The following is a 15,103-nucleotide window of genomic DNA, read 5'->3' as shown; positions in this document are numbered from 1 at the left end:
GCGCCTGCCAACATGAGTGCCACAAAACAGTTCACATCAAACCCCAAACAATAGAGTTCCGCTTCACATCAAGCCTGATAATAAAGACAGACAAAACACTAATGCTTTCTTTTTCCTGGCCTTAGTAAAAACAGTTTGGTAAAAATACAATAAAGCTTCGATTTACATTTTGTTGTTTGTGATGTTCACTTTATTTAGTCTAGAGTGAGAGAGAGAGACAGAGAGAGAGAGAGAGCGAGCAAGTTCATACAGAGGAAAAACAGTGGAAGATCACATAGGAAAGACAGAGAATCCAAACCCTCTAATGTGAAATGACAGTCACCTCAAGACTCCTACACACACACACACACACACACACACACACACACACACACACACACACACACACACACACAGCTGCTTCTATGTCCTCCAGCTACTGTCTTATCTCTGTAACCTAAAGGGCCTTTAAGGGAGCAGAGAAACAGGACAGTCTAACTGTGTGTGTGTGTGTGAAACCAGTGTCAAATATTTTTTGTTTTCTTACATTTTTGTATGCAATACTGGTGCACTATTTGGCCTCTGAAATTTATTTTCACAGTCATTTTTATCTTTATGATAGCATACATTTTTTTATTTTTATATAACCATTTAAAAATAAACGTCATTTATTTATGTTAAATACTTCAATTGAATCAATTAATTTAAAAGAATGTTACGGGTTGAATACAAGTTCAGCTCAATCAATAGCATTTGTGACATAATGTTTATTACCACAAAATAAATAAATAAATAATTATGAAAAGTAAAAATCTGGGTTATAGCGACGCACTTCCAATGGAAGTGAATGGGGCCAGTCCATCAACATTAAAATACACACTGTTTCAAAAGTATAGCCATGAGTCGTAAACATTACACATGTTAAAATCATTTTAGGTCATTACTAGCCTTATCTGCGTAAAGATATATCCAATATTACAACTTTGTTGTCATGATGACGTAACGCTGATAAAATCTGTAATCTGGTAAATGCTGTTAATGCTGGTAAATACCTGATTTTATCACACTAAAATCATGTTAACACTTATAATGTTTATGTCTTGAGACTATACTTTTGCAACAGTGAGTATTTGAATGTTTATGAACTGGCCCCATTCACTTCCATTGGAAGTGCCTCACTGTAACCGCAATTTTTCATTTTTTAAAATAAAGATTATTTGATGTGGTGATCAATACTATGTCACAATAGCTGTTGATTGAGCTCAACTTGTATTGAACCTGGAACATTCCTTTACATAAATTTTCAATTTGAGCAATTATGGCTGTAATCTATATATATATATATATATATATTAAAATCACTATATTAGCTACACATTGAACAACATCCACTTCGGAGACAGTGAATACAGATATCTGACTGCTACTGGTCACAACAGTGTATAGAATAGAATAGAATAGAATAAATAAATGTAAGAAAACAGATTTTTTTAAAAATGGAATTCACCACAGGGCCACTTTTGCCCCCACTTTTTAAAAATAACTGGGGAATTTTTGCAGGAGCCCAGGTTAATTCCTTACTGTGGTGTGTATATGTATGTGTGTGTGCACACGCATTTATGCATGTGTATACTTGAGAGTGTGAGTGTTTTATTATGTGTGAAAGCTTGTAAATGCCGGTTATTCTCAACAGCTGCAATCCAGACAGAGCTAAAACCTTCCTGCCTCCATGAAGCATCGAACCTATCAATCAATGCAAATCTCATCGCAGTTTATGGATTTGTGCATCCTTTAGCTATAGCCAGAAATTTTAAAAGCCATTTTAAGGTTTAATCGAATCACCACTCAGCACCTCTGATACATGCACTTTTGCAGTTCACCAAGCATTATGAATCTCAATCAATGTGCAGAATATGGGAGACGGGAGCTTCCTGACCGTCCCCTCCCCTGGCTGACCTTTAAATCTTCAGTTGGATTTTGCAAACATTATCAAATATACAGTTTGACCATATAAAGAGAAAAACATTCCAATAATTTACAAGAGAGAGATTCTTCTTATCTCAGGGCAGAGCTTTTAAATTCCAGAGTTGGAAGAGTTTTCCGGTTCCAAATTTGATCAAACCCACCTGATTTAATTAAAGAAGTTCCCACTGGGAACTTTGATAGCAAAATGAAATCTGTTTGCTGGGTTTGAAAAAAAAAAAAAATCCTGTCTATACATACTGTACAATATGATACATACTGTACATAATGCATTTTCAGAGTTTACAACAGCAAACAGCTGTCAGCTAGTGAGGGGAATATTTAATAACAAAACTGAACTGATTCCAGATCATTGGTATCAGCACTTTTAGTCTGAGATACCCATTAAAAGTTCTGATTTAACAAATTATTTAAATTATAGTCTTTATTTAGTGTAAGAGGCATTGTATTAGGTAAGTTATATGTTTTGATTCATATGCTTTGGGAATTGTCTAATGTGATTTACTTGATTTTTATGGTAAATTTTCTTTTCTTTTTTTTTTTTTTCTTTTTTTAAGATTTATGTATTTGATATACAGATTATGCTTGGGTTTAGTGCAATTTCTTATCTTAACATTAACCTACCCTGGGAAGGTGAAAATTAGCCATCTTGGCACATTTACAACATGACATTAATTAATGTGCATTTATCCCTGACAATTAAATAAATAATTACAAATTCGCCAATTCAACACTTTCAACTTTCATAATATCATAATATAAAATACATAAAATATCTTCAGTGCTATAATCAGGCCTGGATGTAATCTGCAGGCTTTTAATTTTAAATAAAAAAATGTTATATTTGTAATAAATTCAGCACAGGCTTTGAAGGAAAATATGTGTATTTCTGTTTAACAGATGTAAACACAGTAAAGTTTGTTAAACAGAAATTAGATGCTGAATGCATTATCATATTAGCCAAAAAAAAAAAAAAAAAAAAGAAAAATCTTTAATAAAAGACAATTTTTATAAAAGGGTTAGGGATGTGTAGAACTCTGTTAATGATGGATGTTGCAATTCTGCGAGCTTTCTAATTTGATTTAAGTACTTGCATGAATGTGCTTTTCTCTCTCATAAATGTGCAATAGACGTTATGAAAAATGACTTATATTTCAAGTTGTTGCCTTCAGTAGACTTGGAATATGATGCACGACCTGCATGGACTTCTTTTATGATCGGCTGCCATTGTATTGAGTAGACAAAAATTATGGTACAATGTAAAATTTTGGGTGAACTATCCCTTTAATACAGTATACAACCAGATAACTTACTTGCTAGTATCCCTGTTGTCCAAATAAGACAAAATGAATGGGACTGGACAACTGAAGCACTTTAATTCAGGTCTCTGCTGTGTCTTAGCTAATGAATGAAGACATACACAGTCCCTCTGCAAGACGTTCTTTTAGTAATTAACCTTTGCTTCTCATTAATCAGCTACTATGCTTTATCTACATTGGGATAAAGATAGAGATAGAGTTTGTTAATATAGTGAAATTGTATAAAAGGTTGAGCGTTCATGTTCTGTAACATGATGGGATGACACATTGAATACAGTAAGCAAAAGTGTCACATTTCAACAAGTGCTGTATTTGTGATGTAATGTCTGAGTGTTAATGGAGTGCCTTTATGTAAAAGACAATGGATATGTTCAGAATAAAATACTTACTGTTCGCTTACTAAATACTGCACAGTATATTCTGTATACTGCCTCCTACTTTTTTTAATAGTATGTGAAACAACGCATTATGCAATGATAAGCCTTTCAATTTTCAATTGTTGTGACATTACCTCACCATGTTGCATGTTTAGTCCAGCATAATGCATCCTCTTGGAAATAAATATGATTATTTTTTGTCATTTTGAGTCCAATTTTGTGTTAAAATGTCTTAACTCTTGGTAGTCTGATCAGATAACAAGTAAAGAAAAAGATTGTGGTTGATATTTACGGTTCATTTGTCACAGTAGAAATGGTGGAGTGCATTGTAAAATACAGTACCCATAGTAGTGTGCTCTATTATATAATGCACATTTTAGCCAATGTAATAATGAGTCTTCAAGGTATTGTCATACCTTATCAGTCCTTAAGAGGGTGACAATTCACCCCTCATAAACCACAACCGAAGCCTTGTTAAGGACACAACTGAAGATTTAGGCCAAATAATGTATTTCTGTTTCATGTTTTTATAATGGAGCTCAGATACTTACAATTTTAAAAGCCTTTGTACACCTTTATCTCTGTAAACGAATATGTAATAAAAAAAAAGTGACTTTCCGAATCTAACTTAAGACGCACACAAAAATGTCTGTCTGTGACAGCTGAGTAATTTTTCCCAGAATACCTCTAACTGCACACAGGGCCAGTGCAGTGAGATTGTTACAGCCGGGTTGTTCATCTGAGATGTAACATCGAGGCCCTTCCCACTTATCTTTCTATAACAGCTTCTGTGATGGCGGTTCCACTGGGATCCAGTGGAGGGTGGGAGACAAACAGACAGTGAAAACAGCCAGGTGGGGTGACATGCTAATGATGAGTGGCTCTGACAACCGGGAACACATCCTTCCCCTGACAATCTCTATCAGTCAATCAACCCTAAACCAGAGCCAAGGCTAATCTAAGCCTTGTTGCAGATTGTTGAACATATATATGAATATATATCTAAAGTAGGGCTGCGCAATTAATCACAATCACAATAAAATTGTGATATGACCATGTGCAATTTCTTTGTCTTTTCTTTTTTTTTTTTTCAGAATCCTGTGATGTTTAATTCGGCATTCTGATTGGTGCAAATGTTCTGCACACTGACGAGATCTCACTACTCAGAATGCAGTGTGCAAAAAAAAGGTACCAGTGAAAGAACAGAACAGAAAAACAAATAGGCATAAAGAAATAACTGCCGCTATCATCTATCTTAGGCAAAGCTATTTTTCCCTTCACAAATGTGTTTTTTAACGCTGATATTTTTATTGTAAAATGTATGAATAAGGTAAAATATTCCAAAATTGCAATTAAAATCATAAGCGCAAAAAAATTATGATTTTGTTTATTTATGTTAAAAAAATATCATATTGCACAGCCCTAATTTAAAGGTGCACTGCATAAACTTAACAGACACTTTGTGGCTGCAAAATAAATAAATCATGGGTGAAAAAAAAACAAACAGTGTTATTACAAAATCATCGGTAATCAAAAACATTAGCTTTAGTGTAATGCTGCATCCACGCCGATAGGTGTCAGGATAAAGTCCAAGTGCAAAGTTCTATTCACCAGAGAAACAAAAATTCACTTTTAAACTACATTTAAGCTACACTTTTGAAAAAGCATTTAACAACACTAAAGTTACTTACAAGAAGTAGCTAATTACATTAATATAACTACAATATTTCAGCATTTACCTAGCAGTATTCTCCTGACACTAAAATAATAAAGATCTCAAATAGTGTAGCCACACACCATGATCATACGGGAAGTCTGCATGTTGTTTCGGCGAGATCCAGTACCCTAAGATCAGCCACATTATGCCGACTCACTGACCAGTGGCATCTCCTATCAGACATTTTTGCATTCGGCTCCAGCATGTATAACTTCCCCCATGGTGCGACTGGAAGCACATTGTATCAGCAGCGTGGGAGACCTGGGGTGCGTCTCAATCAACTCCCTAGTTCAGTAGTCAGGGCACTGATCAGAGAGTCAGCTTATTTTAGGGCTGTCTCAATTGCAAAATCATTCCAGTGCAATGAAACGTTCCCTCCCTAAATAATCCCACAATGCACCATAAAAACCAGGGAGCATCGTTGCTCACTATGTTCCCTTACCAGAAACGTCATCATGTCTTCTGAAGTCTCTCAAGTCGTTAGATGACGAGCACAAGTGAAAAACTATGAAGTCCAAGCCTTATTTTCTCTTTAAAGGACATGTTGTTTGTAATGTCTTTCATTCATAATTACCATGAAAGTGAAACAATCTTTTAAATATTTAAGTTGCTAAAAGAAATTTTAAAATACACTCCTATATATTTTATTTCTTTATTTATGCCATTTATCTGTTATAATAACACTGTACTTTTGAATATCTTCAACGAAAATGAACGATGGTGTCATTTATACAGCGATGGTGCTGATTAATAACAGCTGCGCTTCTATGCATGAGCTCGTTAACGTGTCGCAGTTGATTGAGTCATCAGTGTCCCAATGTTCAGTGAATGAACACCCTTGCCAGTGCCCGAATTCGTGTTCACGATATACTGATTCACGACATAGGGAGCTAGGGAGCTGACTGAGCCACAGGGCTGGGTTTGGATCCCGTGTTATAACCAGGAAGTAATCGCATTTACACAATCAGAGAAGGACTCAAGATGGCGCCGAGTATGGCTGCTGCGTTGCGAGCTCCGACACAACATAGCAATGGTTTGTTTGTTTTGTTTACAATTATTATGTTTTTTGTCTTGGATGTTGTCTGCCTTATTGTCTACGACAGACAAACACTTTTGGACATTGGCTCAGCGATCTCACACCGTAAACCGGACTTCACATTCCTCAATGCCGACCCGCTGTTTACAAACACGCAAGCGGAGCCCTTTGTCTGGGCAGCACGGCCGCGGAAACGCAGGAGGAAAAGGGGAAACAGAGCCGGCGTTCTCATCAGAGTAAGACGCCGCGCAAATCGACCCCCGCTACCCACTATTCTACTGGCAAATGTTCAGTCTCTGGATAACAAGCTCTGCGAGCTGAAAGCGCGGATCTCTTTCCAACGAGAGACGAGGGACTGCTGCGTTATCTGCCTTACGGAAACTTGGATGTCTGCGGAGATTCCAGACTCAGCCATTGAACCCGCGGGGTTCTCCATGCTCCGAGCGGACAGAGCGAAAGACCTCTCAGGTAAAACTAGAGGAGGTGGTGTATGTTTTATGATCAACAAATCCTGGTGTGATCAGAGGAACGTACATTCCATCAAGTCTTTCTGTTCTCCTGATCTGGAATTTCTTATGCTTCTGTGTCGACCATTCTGGCTACCGAGGGAATTCACAGCGGTCATTATCACTGCTGTGTACATTCCCCCACAAGCCGACACAGACCGGGCACTCAAGGAACTGTATGGGAGTATAAGTGAGCAGGAAACCGCGCACCCTGAGGCCGCGTTCATTGTGACCGGGGACTTTAATAAAGCCAGTTTAAAATCAGTCGCACCAAAATATCACCAGCACATTAGTTTCAACACACGAGGGGACCGGGTTTTGGACCATTGCTACTCTCCGTTCCGGGATGGCTACAAATCCCTCCCCCGCCCACCATTTGGCAAATCGGACCACTCTTCCATTCTGCTTCTGCCCGCTTACAGGCAGAAACTGAAACAGGAAGCACCCACCCTCAGAACGATCCAGTGCTGGTCGGACCAATCAGACTCTACGCTACAAGACTGTTTTGATCGCACGGACTGGGAGATGTTCCGGTCCGCCTCTGATGACGACATCGAGCTTTACGCTGATAGCGTAATGTGTTTCATCAGAACGTGTGTAGAGGAAGTGATTCCGACCAGAACTGTGCGAATCTATCCGAATCAGAAGCCGTGGATCAACAGCGATGTTCGCGCGGCACTTAATGTGCGGACCTCCGCTTTTAATTCCGGGAACGCGGAGGAGCATAAACAAGCCAGTTATGCCCTCCGAAAAACTATCAAAACAGCAAAACGCCAGTACAGGAGTAAGATTGAGGGACAGTTTAACACCACCAACTCTAGAAGCATGTGGCAGGGAATTAACATCATCACGGACTTTAAAGGGAATAAAAACTCCGCCATGAACACCGCTGCCTCTCTACCGGATGAGCTAAATACTTTTTATGCTCGTTTCGAGGGAAATAACACCGCCCTCGCGGAGAGAGCTCTCGCGGCCGAAGCTACAGAGGTTAGTTCACTCTCCGTCTCTGTAGCGGATGTAACCCGATCCTTCCGACGGGTGAATATCCGCAAAGCCGCGGGTCCAGACGGCATTCCGGGCCGCGTCATCAGAGCGTGCGCGAACCAGCTGGCTGGTGTTTTTACGGACATTTTCAACCTTTCCCTCTCTTTGTCTGTAGTCCCCACATGCTTTAAAACATCCGCCATTGTGCCTGTTCCAAAACAATCAAAAATAACTTGTTTAAATGACTGGCGTCCTGTTGCTCTGACCCCCATCATCAGCAAATGTTTTGAGAGACTAATCAGAGATTACATCTGCTCTGTATTACCACTCAATCTTGACCCGCTGCAGTTTGCTTACCGCAACAACCGCTCCACTGATGATGCCATTGCATCTACAATACACACTGCTCTCTCCCACCTGGAAAAAAAGAACACTTATGTGAGAATGCTGTTTGTAGACTACAGCTCAGCATTCAACACCATAGTGCCCTCCAAGCTAGATGAGAAACTCCGGGCTCTGGGCTTAAACAGCTCGCTGTGCAGCTGGATCCTGGACTTCCTGTCAAGCAGACGCCAGGTGGTTAGAATAGGCAGCAACATCTCCTCATCACTGACCCTCAACACTGGAGCCCCACAGGGCTGTGTTCTCAGCCCACTACTGTATTCCCTGTACACACATGACTGTGTGGCAACACATAACTCCAATGCCATCATTAAGTTTGCTGATGACACGACGGTGGTAGGTCTGATCACTGACAATGATGAAACAGCCTACAGAGAGGAGGTGCACACTCTGACACACTGGTGTCAGGAGCACAACCTCTCCCTCAACGTCAGTAAGACAAAGGAGCTTGTGGTGGACTTCAGGAGAAAAGACAGAGAACACAATCCAATCACCATCAATGGAGCACCAGTGGAGAGAGTCAGCAGCTTCAAGTTCCTGGGTGTCCACATCACTGAGGAACTCACATGGTCCGTCCACACTGAAGTCGTTGTGAAGAAGGCTCATCAGCGCCTTTTCTTCCTGAGACGGCTGAGGAAGTTTGGAATGAACCGCCACATCCTCAAACGGTTCTACACCTGCACTGTGGAGAGCATCCTGACTGGCTGTATCTCCGCCTGGTACGGCAATAGCACTGCCCACAACCGCAAAGCACTGCAAAGGGTGGTGCGAACTGCCAAACACATCATCGGAGGTGAGCTTCCCTCCCTCCAGGAAATATATACAAGGCGGTGTGTGAAAAAAGCTCGGAGGATCATCAGAGACTCCAGCCACCCGAGCCATGGGCTGTTCTCACTGCTACCATCAGGTAGGCGGTATCGCAGCATCAGGACCCGCACCAGCCGACTCCATGATAGCTTCTTCCCCCAAGCAATCAGACTTCTGAACTCTTGATCTCCCACGATCAAAATACATCAGCCCTGCACTTTATTACTCTTTTATCTCACACCGGACTGTCATAAATTATATTACTGTCATTATATTATGTCTCTCTTAACAACTGACTATCAACCGACAGCCTGAATGTCAATACAGTACAATACTGTACATTCTATATATATACTTTTTTCATATATATTTTAATTTTTATTGAATAATGTGTATCTATATAGTATCTATATAGTAAAAAAACAAACAAAAAAAACAAAAACAAAACAAAAACAGCATATTGTATACTGTACAGTGTATGTTATTATTTGTATATTGTTGAGTGTAATTGTGTATAACAGATGTTTAAATTGTGTTGTGTTAATTTGATGTTTTAAGTTGTGTAATTATGTATAACAGATGTTTAAATTGTGTTGTGTTAATTTGATGTTTTAAGTTGTGTAATTATGTATAACAGATGTTTAAATTGTGTTGTGTTAATTTGATGTTTTAAGTTGAGTGTAATTATGTATAACAGATGTTTAAATTGTGTTGTGTTAATTTGATGTTTTAAGTCGAGTTTAATTATGTATAACAGATGTTTAAATTGTGTTGTGTTAATTTGATGTTATTGTAAATTGGTATATGTCTCATCACTGTCACGACTGCTATGTTGATCGGAACTGCACCCAAGAATTTCACACACCATTGCACTTGTGTATATGGCTGTGTGACAATAAAGTGATTTGATTTTGATTTGATTTGATTTGATCAGTGATGGACATGATTAGGAGGTTGCATTTTTCCCTCTAACGTTACATTTTTACTCCACTCATGGTTAGGTTTAGGTTTGGGTTGGGGTGTTCAGTCTATAAAATATGCATTCCTCTTCACTGTATTCACAACTTGCTTTTAGCACCCTTCTGTGGACATTACACCCATAAAATGGAGCTCACACGTGCCCATACACCCAACAACACTTACCGCTTTGGCCACTGGGGGCAGTGTTTTGCATTTCGGTAAGCACAGAATGATTTTAGCTAAAGAAAAGTCAACCTACTTTTTCCGATTTCACTGTAAGATCAGTCTGGGCTGCATCAAACTTGAACATGCTCATTTGCAGTAAACACAAAAAAATATAACTAAAAACACACTAATGCTGTGCCTAGATAAATCAGTTATTTGAACAATTTAACTTAAAATAATCCAAACCAATTCATTAAATTAATCAGACTTCCCTCCCAATACTTGAAAGGGGCACGTTCTTGGAGAGTGTGTTTGATCACTGCAGTTCACCTGTGTGCAATGCAATGTGAAAAAAAAAACCATCAACATAGCATTTTGTCAAAACACACCTCTAATACTTTGGGGGGGAAATACTGGAAATGCTACATTACTGTGAGCTAACATAGTGCTACTGAAAAAATATAGCTATGTAAGTAGCATCCCTGCTTTTATGGCAGTTTTGTCCCCTTCACAAGACATGCTTTACAGACAGCATGAGGCGTCTCACACCAGGCTTTTAGGAGGGTGGAGGGCTGACTATTGACAACAGCACATGGTCAATCTCAGACAAGATCCGTCCTTCATTTATTTATTAAAGGTGAAGTGTGCATTCAGCACACCAATGATTAATAAGCAGTTCAATGTATTGTTGATAATAATCTATATGAACATCTCGTCCACCAAGTAATATTGTTCATTTTGTGAGAAAATTAAATGTAACACACCTTTGGTCAACGTACACTCAATTAAGTCTATAGCTTGTTTCATTTGTAAGGATGTCCATACAGATCCTCCGTATAGCTACTGTAGAATGCACAGTGGAACCAAGGTAAATGTATTCGCTCACATTGTTTATCCTTACTCTACAATGAAGTAAAACAGGAAGTCCAGCACTTGTACATAAAGCAAGAAAGTCAGATGAAGATCAGTGAGAAACAAGTGAGTAAAAGATTGCAGTCTATCACATTTCAAATTGTAATACATGAATCGTGACATAAATTATGATAAAATATCGCATTGCCAGGTGCCTGCTGACTCCCACCCCTCAACATGTGTATATGCACCCCTACAGCATGTACAGAGGTGATTGAGGGCATGTGGCCGTTACGTAAATATAAGAGCCGTGCAATGCTTTGTGAAAGTTTGTGTGTGTGTGGGATGGCTGGGATGCTGTAGACAGCTGGCAGGGCTGGCCCCTGTGGTAAAGCCCTGTGCTCTCAGTCAGCCTTTGGCTAATTAGCCCACTTGATGTGCTCGCTCGCTCTCTCTCTCTCTCTCTCTCTCTCTCTCTCTCTCTCTCTCTCTCTCTCTCTTTCTCTCTCCTTTCAATAGCACACCCTCTCTGCGTCCTGCATGTATGCATGGAGAAGATGAAAGTCCTTTTGTCCGAAAGCTGAAAAACGTTGCCTTCACTACCCTGTTTGTAGAAAAAAGCACTATACTTTTTATGAATGTCTTATAATTCCATTTCTACTGAGAAATAAGCATTGTAGTCACAAATATTTGCTTGGTTTTGTCTAACACATGCTGCGATTCCAGTGACAACTTGTCAGTTCACACTGAACATCACAGTGCTGCGCTTTGCCATACAATCACAGCCAATCAGAACATATTTGATGTTTAAATTACAGTTATGAGGAAGGCTGCACAATTAATCAAATAAATAATAAAAATTACAGTTACAGCTGCCACAATTACTGTAACTAATTGTGAAAAGTGTCAATTACAATATTCCATGTAGGTTTACTCCCATTCCCATTTACAGTGTATGATTTTTTTTTTATTTTTTTTTATTTTTTTTTTATTTTATTTTTTGCAGCAGAGTATTGTAACCAATCACAAGCTGAGTTTCCATTCGATTTTATGCAAATTTTTAGATACAGAATAACATTTCTGGATGGAAACACCATGATGCAAATAATGTTGATGTAATGTGACTACCTGAACAAGCACGAGAATACAATATTCGCTCAGAGAATATCATCAATATCCTCGAATAGCATCTCAAACATTGCTCTGATTATTATAAAATGCCGGAGCCAAAGTCTGTTATTAAAATGATTGGCTTCTATTACATCCCAGAACTGCTGGATATGCTTTCGCTCTCATATATAAGGGATCTGCTGCTGAATGCTAGCAACAATTATGTTTCTAAAAGCGTTTTGTCTGCATGCTCTAAACTCTAAATTACATTTAATAAAAGAGTCACAGTTGCTTCAACTTCAACTACCATTTTAATTTCTAATTTGCGCCACTTTTCCTCAATGTTCCAAAAAGGGTGCTTTGCAGTGATGCCATTTCAGTGAAAGGTTCATAAAAGAGCCATTTTGAAGAACCGTTGTCTAGTCTAAAGAACCTTTTTCCACTACAAAGGAACTTTTGTGCAATGGGAAGGTTCCATGGATGTTAAAGTTTCCTCATGGAACCATGCATGCTAATAAAGAAACTTTATTTTTAAGAGTGAGAAGTGATGATTTTGTGCTGCTTTTCTCGGAAACTGTTTTTGCGATATTACGATTTTTAGCAAAAATTACATTTGCAACTTAGATGGAAACATAGCCACAGATTTGTACGTTGCTCACTTTCTGTGTACAATTTATTCAATATTTTAATTACAGTTTTGTTTTACATGCTACTAAGAGGGTCAATGTGAAGTTCACCATTTAGGCACCATTTTGTCTTGACTTACTGATACTTACTGATATTTCTATGAACAGCAGTTAATCCCTATTACATTATCAATGGAAAAATTATTATTATTTTTTAATCATGCAGCTTTAGTGAGGAGCAGGATTCTGGACCAATGAGAGTTCATAGTGGACAGGTCTACATGACACAACATCACAGAAATAGTAACCATATGCCCAACAAAATGTCCTGTAACTTCCTGCGGCTGCCTTTTATTGTGTTGCGTCTGGTTAGGACAAGGTGTAAAACTCAATTGAATTTGTTCTAGATCATTAGATGTGATGTTATGGTGCCCTCCTATACAAAACACTGCCTGTTTAGTCATTGACTTATGCTCTGAAGAATACAATGGATTACATAACCACACAGCAGGGGTGGGGGGCAATCATCATTTTACTTCCAGACCTAATAAGCCACAAACATGTGAAAGACTGAGCTTTTTTCCTGAGCCTATTCTGATACAAAGTACATTATGCTTGACTGAAGCGGGGCTGTTTATTTTGGATCTCAAGAAGAGAAAAGGAGGCACTTCATAACATTTTCGTTCATAACGACCAGATTGTTTTCATTAGAGTGAAATGTCAGCAGTGGGGCCATTAAAAACAATAAAAAATTGCTAATTCTGAATAACAAGCCTCTGTGTTTTTACAGACCCTCCTTAGAGCAAACCAGTTAGAACTGACCTGAGGCCAGTTTAGATGTAGTGGGGTTAGATGTAGGCAGTAGGGTGGTTATCTTTGATATGTGTCTTAAAAACACATCTACAAAATTCATTTTTTTTAATCTATCTATAAACAGAATCAACAGAGAGGGGTTTACAGTTAATGCATGTTAGCACAAAGATAGTAGGATTGCTTATGCAACATTAAAATAGCTGGTTCAGTACATTTACAGTGATATATGACATGTTTAATGAAGAATATATGCTGGATCAGACAAAACACTTAGTAGACTGCTGGGGATGCATGAAAATGCACAAAAAGTAGCAGTTCACACATATGGGTTTTGCATTTGCATGATAAAATGCATATATGTATACAGTATATAATGCAATAATAACAAATGAGCTGGAATTAAAATAGTTCAAATGAAATTGAATCAATCAGTTTATCACTAATGCAAAGCATATTAAAAAGCATTTGGTGCATAGAAACACACACTTTACATACAAACATACATGCATGCCATTTTGGATTGTTTACTTGTAGCTGTCTGATCTTTTAAAGCAACATCCAAACTGAATCAAAACCTTATAAGTGAGTTAACGGTCTCAAACACTCTACTGAAACACCTCTGCCTAATTTGAGTAACTCCATTACTATTAATTAACAAATAGTGCTCCTCACATGTAGCGTGAGAGACCTGACAAATGCCAGAGATATTATAATGGCACGAGCGTGGGGATGGGACGAGAGTTGGGGTCACTTGTGTACATATGATTGGGAAAAATCGTCACAACAGATTTGGCAGCTGTAGTTGCATCTTACATTTAAAAGAGCCATTTGCCTATTTGACAGAGGTATCACTACACTGGAAGTCACACTTTACAGTTAAAAAAAGCCCGTCACTTGTTCGTTTACTCTACTATAGAATGTGTATGGACATTATCTAGACCAGCCTTAAAAAAAAAATCCTTGTATTTTGCATTATTTGAGTTACAGAAGCACAACTTACGTACCACTATTGCAGTAGCTGCCCAGCTATTTTACCAATATGACCGCCAAGTGGCCTGACTTGACTTAAAGGGACTTTGCAAATGCTCACAATTATTATTAAATGTTCCAATTAGCATGCCGCTAAGCTACAATAACCAGGGTTGGGGAGTAATGGAACACATGTAACGGGAATACGTATTTAAAATACAAAATATAAGTAACTGTATTCCACTACAGTTACAATTTAAATCATTGGTAATTAGAATACAGTTACATTCAAAAAGTATTTTGATTACTGAAGAGATTACTTTGCATTTTATTGTCATTTGTTTCATTTAATATTTAGTCCTTTCAGATGGAAAACATTTATACATATAAATGATGCGATACAAAGTGCATTTGAACAGCGGTGAAACACTTTCTTATGATGTGTTACATTCATACGAGCAGACAGAGAAGTACGTTTGAAGTAAGTTTGGAGCAGAA

General features: G+C 38.3%; 1 protein-coding gene across 6 annotated transcripts in view; it reads right to left on the bottom strand.

Moving 5' to 3' along the window:
• Window positions 1-15,103, bottom strand: part of LOC127437410 (OTU domain-containing protein 7A-like) — a 118,840-nt gene that overhangs the window by 33,031 nt on the left and 70,706 nt on the right. The gene's annotated exons all lie outside the window — the stretch shown is intronic.

Source organism: Myxocyprinus asiaticus, chromosome 48 (genome assembly GCF_019703515.2).
Source record: "Myxocyprinus asiaticus isolate MX2 ecotype Aquarium Trade chromosome 48, UBuf_Myxa_2, whole genome shotgun sequence".
Classification (NCBI taxonomy): domain Eukaryota; kingdom Metazoa; phylum Chordata; class Actinopteri; order Cypriniformes; family Catostomidae; genus Myxocyprinus; species Myxocyprinus asiaticus.
This window is presented reverse-complemented; position numbering and strand designations above follow the sequence as displayed.